Below are 7844 nucleotides of genomic sequence, written 5' to 3'. Positions count from 1 at the left end.
ATTGAAAGAGTTGCTAGTGGAAAATAATTATCCATCTAAGATCCAGCATGATTTACCCATATTTTACAAGAAAGCTGTATAATATCTTTATCGATAGGATTGTATCATCTACTATGGTGGGCAACCAAGAGAAGTAGCAAGAACCTGGATTGTGTTGGAGGTCTTTTGTGTGTCCCTGACCAACAATACAGAAGTGTCTCACATCTGGTACTGGGCTTTTTCTTTCTTTCTTTCTTTCTTTCTTTCTTTCTTTCTTTCTTTCTCTCTCTCTCTCTCTCTCTCTCTCTCTTTCTTTCTTTCTTTCTTTTTTTGTATCCTACAGGTTTCAGAAGCATTATCATCCATATAGATATTTCTTTACATTGCATTTTTAATTTGGTTACAAGCTACTTGGTTTCATAAGGTATTTTAATACTCCCTTCAGTCTGGCTGATTACCTCCCTACACATCCTCTTCCCTGTTCCTCTAACCCTCTCCTTGCTTAAACTCTTCTGCCTCTTGAATCTCTTTCCTCTACTTTCATTTTACATTTGTTATTCTTTGAGAGTCTGTAAATATTCCTAAAATATTCCCATTACCTGAAGAGAATAATTCTTCCAACTTAAAGGAGCATTAACTTAGAAAAGTGAAATTTTCTATTTTGAGTTATGGAGTACAGAGTTGCTGAGGACTGAAAATATGTGGCAGTCTAAGAATGTGACTTTGATTTGCAGAGTGTAGTCAAATACCAGGAGAATAATCGGTAGACATTTGCATTATAATTTTCCTGGAAAATTGGCTCTTCTTTTTATAAACTTATTCCCATAATGACCAATTACTTCAACTTAACAAGAAAACCAAAGAACTTTTTCCTTCTTTCTTTCTTAGTAAGTCAATCATTAAAGCAGTATGACAGTGTCTTCTTTAGAATAGCCAATGGGGAATTAGTATTTCTTAAGTTGGAAATATATGCTAGTCATTCCCCAAAGATATTTCTTTTCCTTAAAATAAAATAAATAAATAAAACTGTACTTCTCCCTTAGCATCAACGTTGCTATGTCTTAAAGCTAATTTTCATTTGATTTACCACTCTTCATAGTATTTTTTTTTAACAATTATATTATGTCAGTGCTGGATCATTTTCTACAAGAAAGTATACAAAGCTTATATTGAATAATTGCCCCTCATCTTCAGGGCATGACTTACCTTTTGTCTCTTTGATCTGTGAAAATTCCTCTAAATTGACAGGCAGCACTGAGTTCTCTCTGGGGATAGGCTGTATCCCACCAGGAGTTTCATAAATAAATCACTGTCACTTCTTCTATCCATTAAGCCTAGGGAATCAATACAATTCTATGTATAGACTTCTTTTAGGATATCCTACAAAACTTGTCAAATTTGTACTGCTTGTTAACTGAACGTTATACTTTTGAACACACTATAAAATAGCAAAATATAAATGCAAATTTTGTGTGGGCAGTATTATAGGTATGCCCTAAAATCAGGGACCATTGCTACCTCTAAAATTTCTCCAGTTTTTAACAATGGCTATATTTCATTACTATTTGGATTTGAATGAAAAATATCGACCAAAATAAGCAGAAATAGCTTGTATTGTTCTGGGAGTCTCTATCACATCCCTCACAAAAAAAAAAAAAAAGTATTCCCAGCTGACACTGGGGTTGTGTTTGGTACCCTACAGGTTTCAGGTCCAGCACTATCAACAGCATGTGCTTGTATACTTGAACACTTGGTATCAGTGGGTGGTACTGTTTGGAGAGGTCAAGGAACCTTTGGAAAGTGGAGTCTTGCTGGATGAAGAGCATCACTGGGGGCAGATTTTGAGAATTAATGGCACCTCCTCAATTCCTTCCCTTGGTTTCCTGGTGTGCCTACCACGTGTCAAACAGCTTCCTTCTCTTGCTCTTTCCAGCTGCTGCCGTGTCTTCCTCACCACTAGGAACTCTAATCATCAGAACGGCAATCAAAAATAAGTTCTTGCTTTCATCACATCAACATAAAAATAATGATTTTACTTATGTGGTACCAGGCTGATGAATTTTTTAAGTGTTAGATCAATTTTGGTTTACTCGGACTACATTAAATATTTTTGTATCTCAGTTTTACTGTAATTCATATAAAACAATATCCATTTTGCATTAAGTAACTTTTAACTATTTACAAACTTATTTCTGTTGCTGACTGAGCCACTTTTGTTCCTTAGAAACTAACTTCATTGTATTTTCATTGTTCATTGATTCGTGTCTCTTGTTCTCATTTGTGTAGGGAAAACTAACTCTAAATTCCTTTTATCAGTAGAATAAAATATTAAACTATGTTTTATTAGGGGGGGCCTGGGAGAAACAGGAAGTGAGTGTGCTTGTGGTGCATCGAATGAAAATCCCAAGTAGTTAATAAAAATATTATATTGAAAAAAAAATACCAACAAGTAGCAGTATACAAAGTTAAAAAGCAAAAAAAAAAGCTATAATCAAAAATTCAAAATTCTTTGGGTGAATATAGGCACCCAAATAATATAAATTCTGTATTGTTTTATTAAAATTAACGAGGCCAAAGGACAAATGATGGTATTACTCAATTAGGAAGTCATTATTACAAACATAAAATGAGACATCATAAAAGTGGAAGTTTTTCAATGTACAATAGCTTTAAAAATCAGCAGGACAGAATATTAGCAAGTTGCTGTCATGTTTTATTTGACAAGTTACTTTGTTCAATAAATCCTTTTTCAGTGAATTGTAGTGGTAACTCCCTGTGCTGTTTAATATTGGCCATTTTACTGGATCTAGAATTACCTAGGAAAAAACCCTCTGGGTGTCTCCCACACAAGAGCTATATAATTGAAGTAAACAGGCTAAGCTTACCAATGGGAGGCACCAGTCCATGGTTTTGAGTTCTAGATTGAATATAAAGAGTAAGCAAATAGAAGACCAGAATCCCTAACTGTGTGTCTGGACTTCAGCCCCATATGACCAGCCGACCGCGGTGCCTGCGGCCACCACTTCCATTATTAGACTGCACTCTAATGTGAACCAAAAACTTTTCCTCATTTAAGATCCTTTAGGCAGCTATTTCGTTGCAGTAATAAGACAGCTACGGCAACACATATAATTTTTTGGTGTACACTATTCTATAGTATTTCATCTTGTTCTTATTATACTTTACTATGCGAAATACACAGTGAACTAAGGGAGAGAAAGATCAGTTGCCACAGTGGGGGAAAGAGGATGAGAGAGCAGACTGAGACTCTACAGGAGTAATTAGATGATATTTGGAGTAATTTCCCTGAAATATGCATGGCGTATAAATTCCAGCATATTAGCTTCCCTTTAGCAATCATTAAAAAGCACTGGGCACTTAACTTCCCAAGAGTGTCTCCTAATGGTTTGTTTATTCATAGAAAAGTAACTGTAGCACTGATTTCCAGCCTGAGAAGTAGTGTTTACAGCTTTCACTGGCGAATAATAGTAGTTTTCTCTGTAAAGATCAACACATTTTTTTTGTTTAATTACCTAAAAATCAATAACAAGACTTAAAATACGTTACAAGGAGATATCATGAAATCCTCAATATGATTTTTATTTATGTTTAATTTTTAAAAAATCTAACTATATTTGCCATCACAACTACTCTGGAAAGTGAGGCCAGAGATTTCAGATGAAAATACCTAGGTGGGCTGTAGAGTGACTTAAAGATTCTGTCTTAAAAAGTCCTAATAGTAACGTTGGCGGTGTACTTTTCAGTGAAGACAAGAACGAGGCACTGAAACCCTCAGGACTGAAGATAGAAGACCAGAAGAGAAAGTGTAATTTCTTTCAGTAGGAGAAAGAACGCTGCTATTTCAGTTCGCCTCTGGACAAATGGAGTAGTAATGATTGCTACTAGACCCCACTGCAGTTCACAGGACTGTTACATTACTCAGCATTACTCAATATAAAACAATTCATGTTGCTGGGCAGTGGTGGCGCACGCCTATAATCCCAGCACCCGGGAGGTAGAGACAGGAGGATCTCTGTGAGTTTGAGGCCAGCTTGTAATTCTTCTTCTTCTTCTTCTTCTTCTTCTTCTTCTTCTTCTTCTTCTTCTTCTTCTTCTTCTTCTTCTTCTTCTTCTTCTTCTTCTTTTTTGGTTTTTCGAGACAGGGTTTCTCTGTGGCTTTTGGAGCCTGTCCTGGAACTAGCTCTTGTAGACCAGGCTGGCCTCGAACTCACAGAGATCCACCTGCTTCTGCCTCTAGAGTGCTGGGATTAAAGGCATGCGCCACCACCACCCGGCCAGCTTGTAATTCTTTAAACAGCAACTGTCTTTCCAACTTTACTTTCTCTTCCTCATCTCCCAAATACTAAAGCCACAAGTGTGAGCTACTACATGAGGGAACCTGAAAGGTTTTACTAATATATATTTTCAAAGTTTCTTAAAAACCTATTTAAAACTAAAAGTATTTATTTGAAGGAAAGAAAAATTACACAGAAGACGTGTTTATGTCAAATTCATTAGAAAGAAAGAAAGAAAGAAAGAAAGAAAGAAAGAAAGAAAGAAAGAAGGAAAGAAAGAACCCAACATGCTAACTGATTTCAGTTGGAAGGTACAGGCAAAACCCAGAACTCATCTTAGTCTTTTGTCTTCAGAAGAATTCAGTGTGTGTGTGTGTGTGTGTGTGTGTGTGTGTGTGTGTGTGTGTGTGTGTGTGTTTGGGTGTGTAGGATACTGCCATATCCTGATGACTCACTCTCCTCTTCCCCTCCTTCATATAAATATTCCACGTAAGGATAGACAAACCTAAGGTAACAAAAAATAAACTTTAATGACAAGAGGAAATACCTTCACAAGATGGGACAAATAATGTCCACTTTGATTTAGGTGCATTCAAAAGTGAGCAAACTAGAGTCACTTGTATTCTCTTCTCTTGAAAATTGCAGGACAAAGCATCCAGATTCTGGCAGAGCAGTTCAAAAACAATAAATACCCCAAAGTCACTAATAACTGTCTTCACTTGCGTTTTTAAAGCTGGCTTTGATTCACATCTATTGTTCCCTTGTGCATTTATCGTGAGTGGCTGAAGCTGTGTTGGGCTAACCTGTCTGGCCAATTTTCTTTGGCTGCTGATAAGAACTAAAAGATCACAGCTACTGAAGCCTTTCCAGTTCCCAGCCCCAGGTTCTAGTGGATTTTAAGGCATCCTTGTATTTATCACTGGCAGAGAGAGGAGAGGTCAAACGTGAGATCTCAGGGTCATTTGACTTGAAATGAGTAGTATTTGGAAATTTGAATGACATTTCTTAAAAGTTGCATACCAAACCATTCGTATATGCTGTTCTTTTAGGATAATTTGCAAAATAATTTGAGAAAAATTAATGTTATTTATTCACATTTTATGTGTTTTGATAGAAGAATAAACAAAGGGTCTCCATGTCTGCTGCAAATTTTTTTTTGCAGATCTTTCTGGCTGTCTTTTTCTTCCCATATAAATAATTATATCCTCAAGTTCTGTGTTTATCAGACTCATTCACAAGTCAGACACACTTAGACAAATAGATATAATCATGAGTAAGAGATTTCAATTATTATCATTACAAGATGATTTATTTTACTAATAACTTGACAAAGATCACATCATTTAAGCAAGAGCTTCCATGATGAGTAATGACAAATAACCTGCCACTTCCTTGATTCTCTTAGAATATTCCTCAGAGGGGGCTGGAGAGATGGCTCAGAGGTTAAGAGCACTGCTTGATCTTCCAGAGGTCCTGAGTTCAATTCCCAGCACCCACATGGTGGCTCACAACCATCTATAATGAGATCTGGTGCCCTCTTATATGGCCTGCAATCATACATGCAGGCAGAACACTGTATACACAATAAATAAATAATTAAAAAAAAGAATATTCCTCAGAAATTTACCACATTTGAAATACTATAGTCATAGTCATACCTTTACTTTTTTGGAAAGAAATAACATTTTTCCTTTATTTTACATACCAACAACAGTTCCCTTCCTCTTCAACTCCTTTTCAGAAGATATTATGAGAGGAGCAAACATTCCAGAAAGCTGATAAACATCCAAACCAAGTAACCAGTGAAAGTTATGCTAGGAAGTCTACCCTACATCATATTGTTTGCAGGTTCCAAAGGAAAAGGACTTTTCAAAGTGAAACAGAACTAATCAAAAAAATTTAAATACATTGGTTACACTACCTGTGAAACACACAAACTACAACCATAACAAATGAATTTTGCAAATACTCTGGCTTTCTAGTAGAACAGCAAAAGTCAATGAAATTAGTACTAAATGTGCTTTTCTGGGAGAAAGACAGAGAAGTACTTTTAATATTAACTTAAAAAATGTCAATAAAACATACTTGCCCTTTTAACATATATTCATATATTAAAAATGGATAATTCATTTGTTTTGCTGACCAGGACTTGGAATTTTTACATTTAATCTAACACATTAGAAGTAAGCAAAATGAAAAAAAAATGTTGGGGACTTAGATGGTAACTTGGAAGTTTAAGTTAATTATTATTTTCTTGGTTATCTGTAGGATAACCTTATGAAGCTGTGAAGGTATTCCTTTGAATTTTTATGCTGATCATTAAAATCAGTGTTTCAAATCAACAAATTTAGTATTCACCACAATATGAAAATAAAGTTGTACAAAATTTGTCTGTAGGCTATCTACCAGAATTTAAAGTCTTGTTTTCTTTGACTTATGAGACAAAGATAATGAGGTACAAACTGAAAAGATAGTTTACCCGCACATTTGTGAGATTAATATCAGCATTATTAAATTTGAATAGTATAGAGCTCATTAAATCCCCAGACAATTTTCAGTATATTTAATGCACATCACTTTCTACTGAGCTTGAGTCAAGTAAGAATGTTCTCAGTTATAAAATGAATTCAAAACTTTGTGCCATTCAGCTCCCTTTAGAAAGTCTCGAAAGTTCGTGCTGAGCACAGTGAAGAAATAAAATGACAAATGTCATAAAGGAAATGACACTTGCCATAGTTCCATTGAGTGGCAATCCTAAGGTTGTGACTCAGCTCACACTGAAACAGAGATACCACGATTTCCAGAAAAGACATTGGTTTAGTGGAAACAGGAGGAACTCCTAACCCATTGTTGTGTTAAACAGAAGACTGATGCAGGATTAATAGACCATGAAAGGAATTACTGGGAAAAGAAACTTGTGAAGATAATTGATAGTTATTGAATTGACAGAGAAACCATTAATTTCCTATCAGAGTAAACAACACTGTATCCAACTAAAGAAAAATATAGTGAGTGGCAGAAATTCAGGTATGTGAAAGAAAGATCATTTTATGTACAGCAATGATGATATCAATTTCTGTTGTAATTTCACAAATATTTATTAATGTTTTTATTTTATAGTGCTAAAAAAGTAAATGTTATCATAGATATTTACTGTAAATATTAATTTAGAAAATGCATGCATTACTTCTTATATTCACCTCAAACTATAAATGGCACTCGTTTGCCATGTATAGGATCTCTTAATCCTGGTTCTTTAGTATTTAAATTTTTCTGCTGTTATATTTGGAATTCCTAAACTTATAATACATTTAGGTTATTCCCACTTCAAACTACAAAACACGAGTTGTAGTTGATGTAGAGAGCCATTCCCATTTGTTTCCAGAATGTTCAAAACATTCTTGAAATATAATGATAACTATCTTTAATGTTTAGAATATTATTCCACAAGTGCAATGATATTTTTGCTCTCACAGGCCCTACAAAATTTTTGGTATAATTCTAGAATATTTATGAAATCCAGTCATCCACTAATAGCCTATGAACTCATTGAAGATGTAAGTTGTTGAA

The sequence above is a fragment of the Alexandromys fortis genome, unplaced genomic scaffold (genome assembly GCF_014885135.2).
Source record: "Alexandromys fortis isolate MF-2015 unplaced genomic scaffold, M_Fortis_MF-2015_v1.1 scaffold_38, whole genome shotgun sequence".
NCBI lineage: Eukaryota > Metazoa > Chordata > Mammalia > Rodentia > Cricetidae > Alexandromys > Alexandromys fortis.
This window is presented reverse-complemented; position numbering follows the sequence as displayed.